The sequence below is a fragment of the Phyllobates terribilis genome, unplaced genomic scaffold (assembly GCF_046119375.1).
Source record: "Phyllobates terribilis strain yellow unplaced genomic scaffold, ASM4611937v1 Scaffold_12__6_contigs__length_324123572, whole genome shotgun sequence".
NCBI lineage: Eukaryota > Metazoa > Chordata > Amphibia > Anura > Dendrobatidae > Phyllobates > Phyllobates terribilis.
The window spans coordinates 27,509,839-27,526,309 of record NW_027362772.1 but is presented as its reverse complement, the minus strand read 5'-3'; positions in this window follow the sequence as shown (position 1 = coordinate 27,526,309).

Sequence of the window (16,471 nt, the reverse complement as noted above, 5' to 3'; positions counted from 1 at the left end):
GTGGTGCAGAGACTGTGGCCCGTGCAATCTGAGAAGGAAGGACCGGGCCAGCCAGAAGACTCCCCTGCAGTCCATCGTCACCCGGCAACCGTTGGAACTGGTAGCCTTGGATCATGTAAAACTGACCCCCAGCAGAAGTGGCTACGTCTACGCGTTAACCATCGTGGATCATTACTCCCGGTTTCTGGTTGTCGTCCCCGTCAAGGACTTAACGGCTCGAACAGCAGCTAGAGCCTTCCAGCAGCACTTTTGCCGTCCACACGGGTACCCGGACCAAGTGCTGACGGACCAGGGACCTGCCTTTGAAGCGGAGGTCTTCCAGGAATTCTGCAATCTGTATGGCTGCCGGAAGATAAGGACGACACCCTACCATCCGCAGACTAATGGACTTTGTGAAAAAATGAACCAGGTGGTAATGGATCTTCTAAAAACGTTGCCCCTGGAAGAACGCAGTCTGTGGCCTGAAAAGTTGCCCGACCTGGTGGACCTATACAACCACATCCCGGTAGGTTCCACCAACTGTACCCCGGCTTACCTAATGAGGGCAAGACCTGGTAAGTTACCTGTTGACCTGGAAATGGGAGTCCTGACCCCCGAGGACACTTCACCAGAAACAGACTGGGACACAGAGAGGCAGCAGCAGTACCGGAGAGTACAGGAGAGCGTGGAGCGAAGTCTCTGTCAGGCTAGGGAAAGACAAGAGAAAACTTACAACCAGTATGCTCCCGCTGTTCCCCTGGTACCCGGAGAGCAGGTCTTGAAGAGGAAGAGACGGCTCCACAAGTTGGACGACCAGTGGGAGAAGGACCCGTACACCGTACTGCCCTCAAGCCACGAGAACCCGAAGGTCTGTACCATCAGTAAAGACGGAGGGGAAACCACAGCCATTGTATCCCGGGACCACCTGAAGAAGTGTCCCGAACAACTGAGGAACCCTGAAGAGGAACAAGAAGACCATCGACCCGTGGAAGAAAGGGAAGATATGGTTAGTACCGTGCTCGGGGACTTCCCTCAGTCTTGGACTCAAGTCAATGGTGCAGTTGTGGTACCCGTACTCACCTTCCTCCAACCATCATCCCAAGAACCTACGGAGCAACGGGTAGAGCTGGAAGAACAGCCGGTCCAGGAGGCAGAAGACTCCACACAAGCAGAACAGGAGAATCAACCCTCTGCTTATAGTGAGCCTGCCGTACCCCTAGTGAGACAAAGAGCCGGTAGACAGCTGCCCAGTTTACCCTTGACAGTTCCTACACCCTGTAGTTCAGGGCCAGACAGTCAGCTCCGTAGGTCCACTCGGGCCACTAGAGGCCAGTTACCCGCACGCTGGAGAATTTGAAGTGTGTAAATTGTTTTATTTATGTTTTTCTGTGTCTTGTTGCTTGTATATAATTTTGTGTTTCTAGTTATTTTTAGGGATCCTTGGTGGATTTACCGGGAATCCTTGTACATAGTTGGAGCGTAACCCAGGATGGACTAGAGACTGTTAAGGACTCGGGGTAGGACAGACCCCTACCTGGTTACGTCTCCCTGTGTTGGTGAAATGGACACCTTGCTTTCTTCAGAGACTGCACTCGGTTGCGGACACGCCGTAACCATCTTTATATGTTTTCTTATTGTATTATTAATGTTTTTGCCTTGTTATGATTTTCTAAATGTGTTTAGTCCCGGAGTACTAAATTTCACTAGGGGGGAATGTGGCACCCCAGGGGTCTGGTTTTCCACAGTAATGTAATGTTATGTCTGAGAGCAGGTGGGAGGTCCTTTGGTCAGGGATCCTGTGCATGCCACACCTCCTGCCCAGTCTTGGGAGGGGAAGAACTTCCCCTGTATAAACCCGGGGCTGAGGCAGGGTGAGTCAGACAAGGAGAGTGGAGAAGAGAAGCAGCATAGGAAACAGCAGAGTTACAAGGAGTCAGGGGCTGGCAGCTGCAGAGTTCGCCCTGACTAAGAAGATTCTTTACCGGACCCGGAGTCCGAGGCTGTGGGGACTAACTCCTACCCAGCAGCAGAATCCGTCAGGCAGGGGATTTCAGGTCCTCTGGCCCAGAAGCCCGAAGGCACGGTCACACGCGTGGGACCAGCACCGCCATCGTGGAGCGGAAGCCATTAGAAGGCCCCGAGTCACCGGCCATACGGGTGAGCACCACACGGTACACTCAGGGACGTGGGCTACTTACATCAGCTTCTAGCAAGGTAGCCAGAAGAGTACAGTCAGTTTGGGAGGCCTACAACTACGCCTGGCCAGGGGAGATCCCATCTGCTCAAAGACTGACCAGGCCCCGTTTGCTAGCAAGTACTCCGGGAGGGTCTGTCGTTGTTACCAGTAAAGACCCTGAACTACACCGTACCGTCTCTGAGTGGTTCCTGCTACCCCCATCATCCACGTCGGCTGCCCTGAGGCCATACCCCTCCCGTTGGGGGTTATACTATCACGCTGCACAATCCTACCACCGGCCTCAGCGGTCTGCCCTGCAGCAGCAGCTTCCTGGCTGCACTCAACGGGTGGCGTAGTCATCAACTATTTACTACTAATAGACTGCCGTCTAGTTTGACTCCCTGGGCACGGACCGGGTCACCGCCACGAGATTACAACCCTCCACGGATCCGGCTCCGGGTAAGCTCCCGCGTGCGCACCGCAGCGCGACACAGGCCCAGGGGCGCGTCAAGTGTTTATTTTTTTGTCTGTGTGTACAGCGTGAAAGGGATGAGGGGGCCACACATGCTAGGATTAAGGGGATGAGGGGTACCACACACACCAGGATTGTGGGGTGAGGGGACCATGCATACCAGGATTGTGGGGTGAGGGGACCATGCATACCAGGATTGCAGGGTGAGGGGACCATGCATACCAGGATTGGGGGTGAGGGGATCATGCATACCAGGATGAGGGGTACCACACATACCAGAATTGGGGGGTGAGGGGACCATGCATACCAGGATTGTGGGGTGAGGGGACCATGCATACCAGGATTGTGGGGTGAGGTGTACCACTCATACCCAGATTGGGGAGGAGGGGTGCCATGCATAACGGGATTGGGGATGAGGGGAGCCATGTATAGCAGGATTCAGATGAAAGGCCATGCATACCAGGATAAGGATGAGGAGTGCCATGCATACCAGGATGGGGGTGAGGGGTGCCATGCATACCAGGATGAGGGATACCATACATACCAGGATAGGGATGAGGGATGGGGTACATGCATAGCAGGATAGGGATGAGGAGTACCACACATACCAGGATTGGGGATGAGGGGTGCCATGCATTCCAGAATTGGGGATGAAGAGTACCACGCATACCAGGATTGGGGATGAGGGAGCCATGCATACCAGGATAGGGGATGAGGGGTGCCATGCATACTAGGATTGGGGATGAGGGGTGCCATGCATACTAGGATTGGGAATGAGGGGTGCCATGCATACCAGGATTGGGGAAGAGGGGTACCATGCATACCAGGATTGGGGATGAGGGAGCCATGCATACCAGTATTGGGGATGAGGGAGTCACGCATACCAGGATTGGGGATGAGGGAGTCATGCATACCAGGATTGGGGATGAGGGGTGGCATGCATAGCAGTATTGGGGATGAGGGGTGGCATACATACCAGGATTGGGGATGAGGGAGCCATGCATACCAGGATTGGGGATGAGTGGTGCCATGCATACCAGGATTGGGGATGAGGGGTGCCATGCATACCGGGATTGGGGATGAGGGAGTCATGCATACCAGGATTGGGGATGAGGTAGTCATGCATACCAGGATTGGGGATGAGGGGTGCCATGCATACCAGGATTGGGGATGAGGGGTGCCATGCATACCAGGATTGGGGATGAGGGAGCCATGCATACCAGGATTGGGGGTGAGGGAGCCATACATACCAGGATTGGGGATGAGGGAGCAATGCATACCAGGATTGGGGATGAGTGGTGCCATGCATACCAGGATTGGGGATGAGGGGCGCCATGAAAACCAGGATTGGGGATGAGTGGAGCCATGCATAGCAGAACTTGGATAAGGGGCCATGCATGCCAGGATAGGGATGAGGAGTGCCATTCATACCAGGATGGGGGTGAGGGGTGCCATGCATATTAGGATGTGGGTGAGTGGCCCATCCATACCAGAATGAGGGATACAATACATACCAGGATAGGAATGACGTATGGGGTACCATGCATACTAGTATAGGGATGAGGAGTACCACATCACCAGAATTGAGGATGAGGGATGCCACACATACCAGGATTGGGGGTTAGGGGTGCCATGCATACCAGGATTGTGGGTTAGGGGTGCCATGCCTTCCAGGATTGGGGTTGAGGGGTGTCATGCATACCAGGGTTGGCAGTAAGGGGGCCATGAATACAAGGATTGGGGGTGAGAGGTGCCATGCATTCCAGGATTGGGGGTGAGGGGTGCCATGCATACCAGGATAGGGATGAGGGGTGCCATGCAAACCAGGATGGGGATGAGGGGTGCTATGCATACCAGGATAGGATGGTGGGGACCAGAAGGGGGCAGCACAAATATCAGGATGGGGCAGCACATACCAGCATGGGAGACCATATACCAATAAAAATGCTTGCCACCCGTGCGTAGAATTGGTGTAATGACTAGTATATATATAGAGTACAGACCAAAAGTTTGGACACACCTTCTCATTTAAAGATTTTTCTGGATTTTCATGACTATGAAAATTGAACATTCACACTGAAGGCATCAAAACTATGAATTAACACATGTGGAATTATATACCTGGACTCTAATCTGAGCTGCTCTTAACCTGCGATTTCTGAGGCTGGTGACTTGGATAAACTTATCCTCAGAAGCAGAGGTGACTCTTGGTCTTCCTTTCCTGGGGCGGTCCTCATGTGCGCCAGTTTCTTTGTAGCGCTTGATGGTTTTTGCAACTGCACTTGGGGACACTTTCAAAGTTTGCCCAATTTTTCGGACTGACTGACATTCATTTCTTAAAGTAATGATGGCCACTTGTTTTTCTTTACTTACCTGCTTTTTTCTTGCCATAATACAAATTCTAACAGTCTATTGATTAGGACTATCAGCTGTGTATCCACCTGACTTCTGCACAACACAACTAATGGTCCCAACCCCATTTATAAGGCAAGAAATTCTGCTTATTAAAACTGACAGGGCACACCTGTGAAGTGAAAACCATTTCCGGTGACTCCCTCTTGAAGCTCATCAAGAGAATGCCAAGAGTGTGCAAAGCAGTCATCAGAGCAAAAGGTGGCTACTTTGAAGAACCAAGAATATAAGACATATTTTCAGTTGTTTCATACTTTTTTGTTAAGTATATAATTCCACATGTGTTAATTCGTAGTTTTGATGCCTTCAGTGTGAATGTACAATTTTCAAAGTCATGAAAATACAGAAAAATCTTTCAAGGAGAAGGTGTGTCCAAACTTTTGGTCTGTTATTTATATATTGTATAGTATATTTATCTACATATATCAGAGCTAGGCAGGCAGGCAGTGTATGTGGCAGACTGCAGTGCATACAGCACAAGAGGGTTCACTCCAGTTCTGTCTGTTGCTGCTGTTACAGATATTTCTGAAAATATCCCCAGGTATCAGAGGCCAGGGATAATTGTTTTTTATCTTAATCCTGATTATTTGCTTAAAAAGCATTCCAGAGAACACCGTTTTTCTGCTCCATTGCTTGTTGCCACTGCAGAATAGAGCCAGGTCATTTCCATATTACAGCGCTAAAAATCCAGAAATTTGTAGTGAACGTGGAAAATATTGGCCTCCATTTAAATTTTGTTGCAGTGTATTAGTGAAGTTATTGACACCACGTCGCTGTGAAAAATAGTAACCAACAAGCCAGCTATTTAAAACTGTGGTATTCCGTCACACGTACCACATATAAGTTCACTCCAAATTCAGCCACTTCTGGCCTCCATTTAAATTTTGCTGCAGTATGTTAGTGAAGTTATTGACACGAGATTGCTGTGAAAAATAGTAACCAATAGATCAGCTATTTAAAACTGTGTGCTTCTGTCACATGTATCACATATAAGTTTTCTCCAAATTCAGCCATTTCTAGCCTCCATTTAAATTTTGATGAAGTGTGTTAGTGAAGTTACTGAAACGAGGTAGATTTGAAACATAGTAACCTACAGGCTAGCTATTTAAAACTGTGGTTTTCCATTACACGTATCACATATCACTTCAGTTCAAATCCAGCCTGTGAGCATGGAAAATATTGTCCTCCATGTAAAATAGGCAAGGCGTGTGGCAAGGGACGGGAAAGTGGGCGTGATGGTGCATGCAGAGGGCGAGGCCAAGCCCGTAGGCAAGCTGAAATTGTGCCTCAGCAAATACCTAATTCTTGTCGCTCGAACTTCCTATCCCAATTAATAGGGGACCACAGAACACCACTATTGAACACAGAGCAGTGTGAAAAGGTTATTGGTTGGATAGCAGATAATGCTTCCAGTCACTTAGCCACCACCACCACCCTGTCTTCCACACAGTCAAGTCTCAGCAGCCGTTAGTCTGGATTGCATATTCTTCACCCTGATCCTCCTTCCTCCCACCATGCCGAGTGCCCGGAGACAACTGATCCCACACTTGGACACTCCGAAGAGCTGTTCACTTTTCCATTTATAGATATGGGCCTCTCGCCCGATCCACTTGAAGCAGGGAAAGAGGAGATCGCATATAGTGATGCCCAAATATTTGAGCAGCCACGGTCACAAGAAGCAGATGGTGGGAAAGTGTCACAAGAGATGGATGATGATGAGACACAATTGCCAGAAAGTTAGGAGGAGGACCAAGGTACAGAAGTGGAAGACGAGGTGGTGGATGATATAGTAACTGACGCAACCTGGCAGGGGAACACACAGAGCGAGGACAGCAGCACACGGGGGAGGGAGGCAAAGCACAACAACAGGCAGGAAGAAGCAGTGTGGTGGCTGCAGACAGGAGGCAGGCAACAGTTCCCCATAACACCAACACAATGGAAGTTGCCAGTATAACTGTTAAGTCTTCCCGAGTCTGGTTGTTTTTTAAAGACTCTGCCGATAACCCCATAAAGGTTATTTGCACCACCTTGCCAGGCCAGCATCAGCAGCAATAGCAAAGCTAGCAGCCTTGACCACCACCAGCATGATCAGGCACATGTCAGCAAAGCACCCGACTAAGTGTGCCGAATGCCAGGGTCCAGCAAGAGTGTCTACGGGTGACACCGCTGCTTGTTCCGCTTTTATGCGTGCATGCCAATCCCCTGCCCATGGCAAGATGCCTCCTACCCTGCATCTGTCATTGAACACTCTCAACTAGCACTATCAGCAAGCACATCCACATCCTTGTACCAGTGAAGCTTTCAGTTGTCCGTACCCCAGTCGGTGGAATGCAAGCACAAATAATTAGCTAACGCCCCACAGGCCACACTGCTAAATTCAAACATTTCGCGAATGCTTGCACTCGAAATGTTGCCTTGTAGGCTCGTGGATACGGATATTTTACACAACCTGATGGCAGCGGCCGTCCCTCGGTACTAGTGAAAGCTGGTATCCAGTCGGGGTACTCTCACAAGGAGTGCAAAGTTTCGGAAGATGGTGAGGGAGTACCTTGTCGACCGTACCAATGTCCTCCATGATTCCTCTGTGCCTTTTTGATTATTGGGTATCCAAGCTGGGAATGTGGCATGAACTGGCTCTCCATTCCATGGAGGTCCTGGCCTGCCCTGCCGCTATAATTTTGTCAGTGCAGGTTTTTAGTGACGCTGGTAGAATTATAACCGATAGGGAGCATCTGCCTGTCAGCTGAAAATGCTGACAGGCTGACTCCTATAAATATGAACAAGGGCTGGATTGGGCCAAACTTCTCAACACCACCGAATGATAGCAAATACAAACTCAAATACAGTGTCTTATTTTGGGAGGTCTAACTATTTTCATGCACCTCTGTCTTCACACCCAGACATGAGTATACATTTACTGATTTTGTCAATTTGCTCTTTTCCTCCTCGTCGACCACCATATCACCACCGTATGTACCATATCAACATATCTACATCTCTTGCAAGACGCATTGGAGTGCCTCCGAATTTTTGGCAGCCGTTGCTTCACTGCATAGGCAAACAGTATGGAAGACCCACATCCTAATAATGGGAACATTTTTTTCAGGAGGCCCTCCGACCTCTAAGTCTCTTGCAAGGGGCATTGGAGTTCCTCCAAAATTTTGTCAGCCGTTGCTTCAATGCATAGGCAAACAGTATGGGAGACCCTCTCCTTTCTAATGAGAATATGTCGTTACTGTGGCCCTGCTCAATGTGTCTTTAAATTGTTAGTGGGGTTTTTCCTAAATTTTGTCAGCTGTTGGACTCACTGCATACCCTACAACTGAATAGTAGACCCTCTCCTTTCTAATGGGAACATGTCGTACTCGTTACTGTGGCCCTGCTCTATGTGTCTTTAAATTGTTAGTGGGGTTTTTCCTAAATTTTGTCAGCCATTGGACTCACTGCATACCCTAAAACTGAATAGCAGACCCTCTCCATTCTAATGGGAATGTGTCATACTCATTACTGTGGCCCTGATCTATGTGTGGCCCTGCTCATAGCCAGCTGATGGCTCTCTAAAAATAGTGAGGGCTGACTGTTGGCCCTTTAAGGATATTTTGGGCCGCCTGATGGCCCTATAAAAATAGGCTTTGTCACTTTCAGAGTCCCTACATCATAAATGAAACAGGGTGTGTCTGATGATGTGTCACACACCACATGGCCAGATAAGGTTGTAAAATGTTAAAATGACATTTCCCGGTGAATGCATTTGTCTTAAAAAATAACGTTAAAAAAATGCACAAAAGGATATTTCTTTAGAATAAAAACCAGAGTCGCCAATGTAACCTCAATGTAATCACATTGTTCAGCTCCTCAGCAAAAAACGCTGTGGACTGGCTCCGTATCCTCCCTGGCCACAATACCTTGACCACGTGTTTGTGGTTAGGCGATCCTTCCCTCTAAGTCCACTGGGAAGGGCACGTGTAATGTTCTGGGACCCGTGCTTGTTGAAGGCAGAGACGACACTTAGAGAAATAGTGATGGCTAGTGACAGACTGCTGCCGCAATGAGGTTGTGGACAGCTTCCGCCTCCACGAGCCTAAAAGGCCACATTTCAAGTGCAAGCAGCTGTCCAAAAATGTGGCAGTATAGTATTGCAGCCTGTGGGTGGGTGGGTGGCTGGTTGCATACTTGAGCATGCATTCCAAGGAATGGGGTAGGGATAACTGAATGCTGCAGTGGGACAAGGACGTGGACGGTGATTGTAGCAAGTCTCTAACGACAGGTGCATGGCGGGAGGCATCTTCACATGCACCAAGGATCACTTATGATGGGCTCACTTTTAGACAGTGACCTGGGAGTCAGAGATGCTTCCAGGGGTCTTCCCCATGCTGTTCCCATGTCTTTTCAGCAGTGTATGCATGTGTCTGATGATGTGTCACACACAACATGGCTAGATATGGTTGTAAAATGTTAAAGTTACATTTCTCAGTGAATGCATTTGTCTTTGTTGAAAGCAATGCAAAAGTGCAAAAATGCATCAAAAACGCTACGTGTGAACATAGCCCAAGATGTGGAGGAGCATTTTTGGTTTTGGTTATTTATTTTGCCTTATATACAAGTCATTACCCTGAAAAGGATGTTTTTTAACATATTTCCAAGGAAAATCCATTTTGGTTTCATTTTTGTATGTTTTATTGTGAGTCCGGAAAAGTGGCATAATACTCTGACAACATTGTTGACAGCAGTGACCTCGGAGTCAGAAATTCTTCCAGGGGTCTTCCCCATGCTGTTCCCATGTCATTTGAGCACTGTTTCTGTCGATTTCTGCAATTTTTAGGCCCTCTGCAGACCGCCGGGGGGAGCCGCCTGAAAAATGCTCGAGATTCCCATAGACTTACATTGGGCTCGTTGCTCGGGTCGAGCACCTGAGCAGTCTAATGTGCTCGACCCGAGCAACGAGTAGCCGAGCATTTTAGTGCTCGCTCATCACTAAAAATTAGCTTGTTTATAATTTTTTAATTAGTTTTATATTTTGAATTACATTTGTGATTCTAATAATGGTATTACTTAAATCCCTATGCCTAAATCTGTTGATCCAGATGTAGGCAAATACCCCAGGACACATTCAGCCAATTTGCATCATGAGAAAAAATTCCTTCTTGGCCCTGAGAAAAGGTGATCAGTCCTAGAACCCTGGAACAAACCTAATCATGATACTAGTTATGTAACTATTATTATTGTATTAAATATACTACTATAGGTGTAATATTTTGTCTAATTTATCTGTAACCCCAATGTTCTGTGTATCGAGGAAATCGTCCAGACCTTTTTTGAAAGCTGTTATAGTGTCTGCCATTACTCAGTGGTCGGCATTCCACAGTCTGACTGCTCTGAGTGTAAATAACCCTTTCCTGTTTAGGTGCCAGAATCGCCTTTCTTCCATCCATAATGAGCGCCCCCTGGTCCTTAGTATGGTCTTTGGAAGGAATAAGTCATGTGCTAGACCTTTGTACTGACCATACATTTATTTATACATGTAAATGAGATCTCTGAGACGTTGTTCTTCTAAGTTAAATAGACTCACATTTTTCAACCTCTCATATGAGAGGCCTTCCATCCCTTGTAGTAATGATCCAGTGCTTTCCGCTTCCTTACATTCCCATTTGACACAAATTGTTCATCTGGAGAAATACAATTGTTTGAATTAAATATTCTGATTAAACATAATAACTCTTGGTCAAGGACATTTGCTAATGTGGCTCAAATACATCAGGTATCGCTTCTTACCGCCATAACATGGAACTTTTCGAGCTACTTGGTTCCAAGTGGCTGCAATGTAAAAATTGCTTTAGAAAGGCAAACGCAAAATCATCAGAAATCTCTTTTTTTTACAACGGAGCTAAGAAATTTTACCAAATTAATGAGGTTTGTGTATTTTTGCTCAGTTTTTTGAAGCTGTAATATTCCCAATTACTGACAGTAATCACAGATCTAGTAAATGGAGCGGGAAAGAAACATGGTCTATTGAAAGGTTCCTTTTACAAAAGGGCTGATACACAGTAGAAAAGTAATTCTTGTCTGTTTTATAACCACAAGTCCCAGCCAGATGACAAGTCCTTGATAAATAACCTCATATATTCCAAGGAAGCTGTGCCACTTACTGGCAAATCCATCAGTGTTACTCATTTCTCCCTCACAGCATTGATAATAAAATCGATTATAATAATTTCCAGATATTCTTGAATCCCGTTGTCCACAGCTGCCATACCAACAACCTTTCTCTATTCTCCTTTGCACGTATTTACCTATTAAACCAATAAAGAAACATAATTAAACCAGAACTGCGGTGTTATATTGTGTTTTATGCTGAAAGGAAGAATTCATTTATACTCACCAACCATGGCAGAAACGTGAATGGACCTGGTCACACATTTTTTTGCAGGACAATCAGTCACCACAGTCTCAGCACATGTTGGGGAATCAAAGGAATGGCACGATACACATTTATAGGAAAATGCTGGAAAATAAACCATTCTAACAATGTAAACCATTGATTTTATATGTGACGGTCAAAAAGACGAATTCTGGTAAAAAGTGTATATTTTTGATGCAATTAAAATCATATTTTTCATGATCAAAAGACCAACGAGTCCCAGATATTAATCATTGCCAAAACTGTTACTCTGATTACATATTGAATGTAAGCTCCACTCTGGAATAATTTTTTTTAAATTCAGCACCGGATTTTTATCACTGATGTCTGTTCCCCGTGTAGTAAAACACTCACCGGTCTCCGTCATCTGCTGTTTCCTGTCCACATCACTGGAGTTGTGACTAGATGGACCGCTCCACTGTTTGCTGGGCAGAGCAGAAGTCCTTTCTCAGTGTAAGTCTATGGGGCTCAGAAGGAAGCTCTCATAGATTTACATGGAGGGCTAGTAACCGATAGCTTTGACTTCCGGTCAATCACAAGATGGCTGAGTGGCACTGTAGCTGTGCCATCATCAGAAGAAGATGACGACTGGTAATATTTTTACTTAGTGAAAGGAACAGACATTAGAAAAAAATAATACACCTAGTAGCAGTTTCAATTCATGACTGATCGAACTGTCACTGATCATGGAGACGGAGGATCTAGATAAGTACACCACTGGGCATAGAAAAGATAGATTCTGTAATATTTGGGGGCAAATTTATTAACGCTCCACTTTTGGTAACTATTTTTTCCATCTGTGATTTTGGCTTAATATCACCATGTTAGCCAGAACTGTGAAAAATCTACAAAAAATACATTTTAAAAAGCATAGACCAGCTGACAATTTTGAAGGAACAATACAATAAAGTTGATGACCATCCTCGATGTACTATGTGTATCTGCTGTGAAGTGACTACACTCGTCTTATCTGAGTCTGCAAGAACAGAGAAGATGCAAAGGAAAGCGACCACGTTCTTCATTGTGCATGATTGGGTGGCTTCTCAGATTGTCTTCTGCTTGTCCTGTTGTCTGTACACCGGGATCAAATAAATATTCTTTGAAATGGTAAAAAAACTATTGAATCATGGGATGGATAGGTTATATCATTTATTGGGCACCATGGCACAGCACAATTTCCAAATGTCCTTGTCAGAAAATTCTCCTCTCAGCAAAGCTCAAGGTTCTGACACAATACAACAATGATGTGATGATCTATATTACAAAGAGTCCAGAATATCTGTCAACATCATCTTACCAGAGAAGAACATTGTGCCTTGTTTGCTTTTATTCAATTTTTAATTATATGAAAACATCTTGAGGTAATTTGCTTGGGAGGATTTATTTTGTCTCTATCACCAGCTTCTTGTTGTGTGTTTCTTTTTCACGCCACTTTAAGTAATTTTCCAACACTGAACATTCCTACTTTCTTGATTTAAACAGCTACTTCTCGTACTACTGTGAGCAATCAGCATGGTCTAAATGTGTTCTCATTATCCTCTGAGCTTCCATAATTGTCTCCCATCGAGGACATCTGGGATGTCTTTGGTCGACGAGCTGCTCAATCCGACTGTACTGTGCTGTCTGGGCAAGAAGAGGATTAAGGTGACTCTCAGGGCAAGGAATTGGATATCACATTGGATGATGATGAGGTTGTAGATCCCACTTGGTATGAACCCGGAGGCACGCAGCTGAGAAGCTCATCGAGGGAGGTGGAGAAGGAGGTTACGTTGCATTGCGCTCTATGGCGCAGACTCGGAGTGATGCAACCACGACGAGCACTGCATCCTTAGCCACAACTGTGGCAATGGCCAGCAGCAGTCGTGGGTCTGCAGCTCGCAGTGGCAGCAAGGGTAGCCTACAGTAGGCCTTTTTTGACACAGCAAAAGATGAGCCACCTTACATTATCTGCCAACTTTGCAAGAAAAAATTCAGTAGAGGGAAAAAGTGCAATAATTTAAATACTACATGCATAAACCTTCACATGTGCAATCAACATGCGTTACCCTGGCAATCTCACTGTGATAAAATGCAGACTAGTGGACCACAATAAACATCAGCTGCCCAATCAACCGCATCTGCTGATTCATCCTCCTCCTCTGTTACTGTGCCAAGTATAGTCACGCACGTCTCCCACCGCAGAACTTCCGGTTATTTACCCGCTCCAGTTAGACTGAGTGAGAGCCTGTCAGCTGTAACGGAAGCGGACATGCATGCCTAATGTTTTGGCTTCACCGAGCACACCACATCTTTCTTGATCCACCATAACATCTCTGCCTCCACATCACTCATGGTCCAGCAGTTTGTCTGATTCACTGTAATTTCCCCTCTCTCAGCACTGCAGCCAGCCCTCTGTCCTGCAGATGAGGTTACGTAAAAGATTTTTTCTTCCTACACATGACAAGAGGTTGAACTCCACCATATCCAATTTGTTTCCCACGGAAATGCTTTCTTTCCGCCTGGTAGATACAGACGGTTTCTGAAAGCTGATGGCTGCGCAGTCCCCCAGTACCAGTTGCCTAGCCACCGTTACTTCTCTAAGAAAACAGTGCCTGTGCTACACCAGCATGCCGCAGACAACATCACTCGTTCCTTGACTACATCTATATGGGCCAGGGTGAATTTTACCACAGACACCTGGACGAGTAAGCATGGTCAAGGGCGTTACATATTGCTGACTGTGCACTGGGTGACTCTGGTGGCTGTGGGGGCAGGCGGGGAAGGGGCTGCTCCACGTGTCTTGGAATTCCCAAGGCTTGCAGAACAAACCTCTGTACTTCACACTTCCTTTACTACTTCTGCCTCCTCCATGTCCTGCAGAGCCTTTACCTGCACACTCAAACTCCGCTTCAATGAGACATGCATTCCAACCGTGCAGAGTGAATTCATAACAACTCTGTACTGTGCAGTCAGGGCTCACAGCAATCAGGCAGTGTTAAATTAATATGCCTTGGAGATCACAGTCATAGAGCTGAAGAGTTTTGAACTGCTCTCCAGGCTGAGTTTGAGCAATGGCTGTCTCCTCTGAACCTGGAGCTGGCCTGGATGAGTTGCCACAAAAATCACGGAAAATGTGTGCTCACTTCCGTCATTTGCATGCCTCAAGTTATCGACTTGCATGGGTACAGAGGTCATTGTCCATGCCAATTAACAGGTTGATATGTGATGTGCCGACAAGATGGAATTCCACTCTGCACATGTTGCAGCGACTGTGCCAGCATGTCATATAGACTGTGTTAACTGCCTGGCAGCCAGCATCTCAGAACGTGTCTTCAGTGTTGGTAATGACGTCAACTGAATGTCCCCTGAAATTGTAGACCGCATAACTTTCATCAAGGTGAACAAGTCATAGAACTCAAAAGACTTTTTCACCCCAATTGCCATTATAATATTTTTATAATAGTGAAATTGATGCCACTTTGGTGGAAATGTGGAGACTCCTGATTGGGTCTAAATCTGCTAGGTTGGCTAAAGTGGAAGAGGTGTCAATGCTAATTATACTATTTCTACTCTGGTGAAATTGATGCCACTTTACTGGTGTCTGCCACTAATTTTTTGAAATGTGGAGGCTACTGATTGGGTCTCTATCTGCTGGGTTGGCTGTAGTGGAAAAGATGTCAGTCCTAATTAAATTATTTCTACTCTAATTAAACTGATGCCAATTTGGTGGTGTCTGCCACTAATTTTTAGAAATGTGGAGACTCCTTATTGGGTATCCATCTGCTGGATTGGCTGCAGTGGAAGAGGTGTCGGTCTCCATTGTAATATTTCTACTCTAGTGAAATTGATGCCACTTTGGTGGCGTCAGTCCTTAATTTTTTCAAATGTGAACACTCCTGGTTGTGTCTCCATCTGCTTGGTTGGCTGTTGTGGAAGAGGTGTAGGTCCCCATTATAATATTTGTACTCTAGTGAAATTGTTGCCACTTTGGTGGTGTCAGCCCTTAATTTTTGGAAATGTGGACACTCTTGGTTGGATCTCCATCTGATGGGCTGGCTGTAGTGAAAGAGGTGTAGGTCCCCATTATAATATTTTCACTCTATTGAAACTGATGTCACTTTGGTGGTATCAGCCCCTAATTTAAGGAAATGTGCACAGGCCTGGTTGGATCTCTATCTGATGGGTTGGCTGTAGTGTAAGAGGTGTAGGTCCCCATTATAATATTTGCACTCTACTGAAACTGATATCACTTTGGTGGTGTCTGTCACTAATTTAGGGAAATGTGCACAGTCCTGGTGTGGTCTCCATCTGCTGGGTTGGCTGTAGTGGGAGAGGTGTAGGTCATCATTATAATATTTGTACTTGACGTGCCCCCAGAGCCGTGGGGTACTCGGCAGCCGGGCCTATGGAAACTGGCGGGGGATATCACGGTGGCTGGCCATGTCCATGGCCCAGGTCGGTCAACAAAATGGGAAATTATTTATAGGGGATTTGTAAAGTGTTCGTAATGCCACGTGTGGAATGCGGCTAGAGGGAGCCGCCGTTGCGGAGCAGTCCTCTGAAGCTGATGTTACTGCAGCAGGGATGGTATGGCTCTCCACAGGAAGAGCTAGCTCCAGGGCAGTGTAAGTGCTGGTGGTTGCGTTGGGCGTTGTAGTGCAGGGTGGGAAGATGACGCAGATGAAATAATGGACAGAGGCAGTGCGGTGCAGTCATACGAGTCTTTACTCACAGTTGTTAAGTTCCTCAGGTTGCACTGTCAGCTTACAGCCTCCCATGTCACGCTGCATTCACCAGAACGGGGGTTCAGTTCTTCCTCAGGTAGGTTAGGAACACCTGACGGAACCCTGCTTTCTTGTGTTCGTCACTAGACCGTCTTCACGCTGGGTCTTCTCCCTCCTGCCCTGCACTTCCCCACTCTCAGTCCCGCTCGGGTGCTCTGAAGTCCCTCCTGTATAATCAGAGTTCCCGGACCTGCTTGACCCTCACGGAGGCTAGAAAGAGGCTTTGGCAACTGAACTATATAAGCCAGAAG